Source organism: Saimiri boliviensis (genome assembly GCF_048565385.1).
Source record: "Saimiri boliviensis isolate mSaiBol1 chromosome 19 unlocalized genomic scaffold, mSaiBol1.pri SUPER_19_unloc_2, whole genome shotgun sequence".
Taxonomy (NCBI): domain Eukaryota; kingdom Metazoa; phylum Chordata; class Mammalia; order Primates; family Cebidae; genus Saimiri; species Saimiri boliviensis.
In genome coordinates, this window is record NW_027412503.1 from 1,482,695 (window position 1) to 1,487,315 (window position 4,621).

At 43.6% G+C, this 4,621-nt stretch overlaps 1 non-coding gene across 1 annotated transcript; it reads left to right on the top strand.

Annotated features, from left to right (window-relative positions):
• Positions 1 to 3,839: 3,839 nt before the first annotated feature.
• Positions 3,840 to 3,946, top strand: LOC141583282 (U6 spliceosomal RNA). Its single transcript, XR_012515961.1, has one exon. It is a non-coding gene; the product is annotated as a U6 spliceosomal RNA (small nuclear RNA).
• Positions 3,947 to 4,621: the final 675 nt, after the last annotated feature.

Consider the following 4,621-nt stretch of genomic DNA (forward strand, 5'->3'; position numbering starts at 1 on the left):
TTAAATCTTAGAGGAACTGCTTCTCTTTAAATATATGCATAGCTAAGGCTCTTACAATGTTGTGGATTATAGGATAGATATCAGAGTGTAAATCCAATTTTTAAAACGTAGTCAAATGTATTAATCTTATATTTTATGCCTATGATTATTTTGTAATTCAGAGAATGGCTTTTCCAATTCAAAAATTCTTTAAAATCCTCTAGTGATTTATTTTTCGTGGTGTTTAAATCAATATTGAAACTTTCTGGAATTTACACTCTATTAGGTTTGAAGTTTTGTCCAACTTTTTTTCAGTAACATATTCACCATGGGAATTCTTTCATTATACAAATATACATCTTATGCTTTAAATTCAGAGGAAATTATGATATGTTATTCTATTTTGTGCTAACTAAAATGTTGCTTTGTTGACGTAGAGTTCTCTTAGCCATAAGAAAGAAAAAGATCTCTTGCATGAAATTAGCATGTTCTGGGAAAAAAATTGCCTTGCTTAGACTGGAACTAGACACAATTCAATAGCAGAACCTGCTAAGGGAAAAAAAAATTTAGAGGACATTGAAAGTGTGAAAGAAAAGAATGCTAATATTCTTAAGGCCATAAAATTGGATAAGGAAGAATGAAAAAAGACGGTATTTAAGGAGAGTGGACAGCTTAGCATTTTGACAACGAAAAATAAAATGGTCAGTTCTGAATTGGAGAATGTAAGACACAACTAGGAAACACTGGAAATGGAAATTCAATCATGTCCTTGTAGACTGGCTACTGCTCTACATGACTGTGACCAAAGCCAGATAGGAGAAAGCAACTTCTTTCCAGAGAACAAAACCTCAACAGGTTTATTTACAGGAGACAATGAATTCTCATACATCTAACCTGAAAGAGAACAGCAAGATTCTTTCTGAACAACTGTAATGCTTATTGTAAAAATTAACAGCCTAAAAATTCAGCTCCATCACACAAGATAAACTGTGAAAGAAAAGACAGGACAGGCTGCCATCTGTCCTGTTGGAGGAACTTAATTATTCCAGCCTGTGGGCATTGGAGAGTACAAACCGACCAGGGGCAGAAGAGTTCCCGCAGCACAGCACAGCTGCTTTACCAAATCATGGCCAGACTGCTTCTGTTAGCAGGCTCCTGATCCTGTTCCTTCTTACTGAACGGGACCTCCCACCTGGTGCTTACAGCTACCCTCACAGGTTTTCCCTGGCCAATGGAGATTTGAAATATTCCTTAGACAGAGCTCCCACAGAGAAAGGCAGGCCACCATCTTTGCTGTTTGGATGACTAGGTTCTGGCCTTAGGGCTTTTTAGAACCCAAGCTGACCAGAGGTGTAAGTGGTAGCTCAGCACAGCAGAGCCACCTTGCAAAAACATAGCCAGACCCTTGTTTAAGTCAATACCCAACAACATTCCTAATCACTGGGTACAGCCTTTCAACAGGGTCTCTGGCTGCCTTCACTGCTGTTCTCTGGCTGACAGATGTTTCAGGCCTCCCTGAATCAGAGCTTCCAGAGAGAGGACCAGACTGTAATCTTTGTTGCTTGGGCAACTCAGCCATTTCAACCTTGGGACTTCAGAGTGTCTGAGGCAACCAGGGGCTGAAGCGAACCCCCAGCACAGCACAGCTGCTCTACAGAAACATGGCCAGACTTTTTTAAAAGCAAGTCTCTGATCTTGTTCCTCCTGACTAGACAAGACTTCTGAAATTGTTTCCAGCCACCTCTCGTAGTTGTGTCCAGATTGGCAACAGGATTGTACCTCAGTGGTACAGAGGTCCCAGAGGAAGAGGCAGGCTATTATCTTTGTCTTTTTGCAGGCTTCGCTAGTGATACCTTGAGTCGCTGGAAGATATGAGGCAATTAGGTACTGGAGTGGACCCCCAGTATACCACAGCAGCCTTATGGGAAAGTGGCTGAACCGTTACGTGGGTGCTGGCTTCCATATCTCCTCAATGAGCAGGTCCTCCTGGCTTGGGTCTTTATCCAGGACACCACTGAAGCCAACAAGCCAGTAGCAACTTGGCAATTTCTTGGACAGAGCTTCACAGATCGACTGAAATCCTCTCTGCCACTGCCTCTGCAGTGGATCTGCCCTTGTTACCTTCAGAATATCAAGAAAGCAAAGACCCTAAGTGCCATATTGATAACTCTAACAAGCTGCAGTTGACCCAAGGAACAAGGCAGTCCATCTCTTGTGGATACCACATACCCCCCACTGCTTATCACTGGACAGGGAACTCTGGCTTGGGCCCATAGAACAGACCCTCCATCCTGGGGTGATTACACTAAGTGATGGCTAACTCACATCTTTCTGGGGTAGAGCCCGCAGGAGACAAGCAATGTGATGGAGCAGGAAGCCAGCTGATGTGAAGCCCAGAGGGCAGGCACAGCTATCTCTCTAGGCTCTACTGGCTCTTATGAGACACTTTATCCCAGCGCTTTAGGAGTGTGGAGGTCAGATCAGCCACATCTCATGTGAAGATTGCCCAGCAGAGATCAGGTATGAGATTTTCCCTATTAATAAAAGGAGACTTGCTTTAAAAAGTCTGGCCACGTTTTTGTAGAGCAGCTGTGCTGTACTGGGGCCTCACTTTTCAGAGAGTTATCTGAGGCGTGATATCTACTGGGCATTCTTGCACATGAGATGAAGCTGGTCTGACCTCAGCACTCCTTAGTCTGCTTGCCTCTCCCAGGGCCCCAGCCTGGCCACGCCTGCCTACAGGGCACTCTCAGCTGCCCACACCTTTGTTTCTGTGCCAGTGGACCATGCCTGAGCAGTGAAGAGATGCAGCAAAGCGGACCCTTCAGGCACGCAGCATCCTCTACATTGCCTCTCCATACTGAAGCTCTTTATACAAAAACGTCCTACATCACTTTGCTGGTGTGTGTTTACATGAGTGGATTTTGCTGCACTTGCCCTACTAGCACATGGGAATGTAGCACGCACTTCAACCCACACCAACTCCCATTGAAGAAAGAGCCATGGTAGGCAGAGGAACAAAATCACAACCTCTGCCAACACCTTCTCCTTGTGCTAATTCTGTGCACGAAAAGGGAATGCTAATATACATTGAGTGGTCGTTGCTGCTTAGGGGGTCACAGAGATGGCACTCAGACATGCACAGGCCAGCACCCTGGCCTGAACCAACACTACCTCCAGTGCAACAGCACACACAGCAGGGGTCTTCTGGCCGCCACCAAGCTGTCTTGCCTCCACCACTTCCACCACTGGGCAAATGCCAACAGGGAAGCAGGCAGGTTTGCATCTGCTAGCACTCTGCCAACACCTGCCACACTTTGCTTCCTTCAGTGCAGTAGACTCCAAACTTCGAGGAGCCACAGAAAAAAGTTGAGACCCAATATAAGTTCCCCAGAATTAAAGCACACAGTCCAGGAATTGAGAGATGAATATTGGCCCACTGAAATCCTCCAAAACCAAAGGCAGCTGCCTGCTTCTACCTTAAACCACAATCAAACCCTCCTGATCATCAAACATGATAAAAGAAAAATACCCTGTGCAAAGGTTAGCAACCTCAAAGGTTGAAGGTGAATAAGCTCATAAAGATGAGGAAGAATCAGTGCAAGAACACTGAAACTCAAGAAGTCAGCATGCCTTCTTTCCTCCAGATGATTACATCAACTGTTCAGCCTGTTCAAGTTTTCAGAACTGGCCAGAGGCTGACATGTCTGCAATGTTACAAGTAGAATTCAGAATGTGGGTAGAAACAAAGTTCACTGAGTGAAAGAAGTATGTCAACATCCAATGCAAGGAGGCCAAAAATCATTGTAAAACATCGCAGGAGCTAACAGGCAATATATCCAGTATAAACAACATTACTGGTGCTCACTTTGGCAGCACATATATTAAAATTGGAATGATTCAGAGAAGATTAGCATGGCCCCTGCTCAAGGAGGACTTAAAAATTCATGAAGCATTGCATATTTGTAGAAAAAATCAATGTCGTGAAAATGGCCACACTACCCAAAGTAATTTATAGATTCAATGCTGTCCCCATCAAGCTACCAATGACCTTATTCACAGAACTGGAAAAACCCACCTTAAACTTCATATGGAAGCAAAAGAGAGTGTGGATATCCAAGACAATGCTAAGCACAAAGAACAAAGCCAGAGGCATCATGCTACCCGATTTCAAACTATAATACAAAGCTACAGTAATCAAAACAGCATGGTACTGGTACTAAAACAGAGAAATAGAGTAATGGAACAGAACAGAGGTCCTGGTGGCAATGGCACTCATCTACAACCATCTCATCTTTGACAAACCTGAGAAAGACAAGCAATGGGAAAAGGATTTCTTGTTTAATAATTGTTGTTGGGAAAACAGGCTACCAGTGTCCAGAAAGCAGAAACTGGACCTCTTCCTTTCACCTTACGGTAGAATTACCTCCAGATGGATTAAAGATCTAGACATAAGACCTAATGCCATAAAAAAATCTACACAAAAAATAGGAAAAGCCATACAGGACATAGGTGTAGGCAAGTACTTCATGACTAAAACACCAAAAGCATTGGCAACAAAAAGGAAAATAGACAAATGGGACCTTATTAAACTCCAGAGCTTATGTACAGCAAAAGAAACCATCATTAGAGTGAGCCAGCA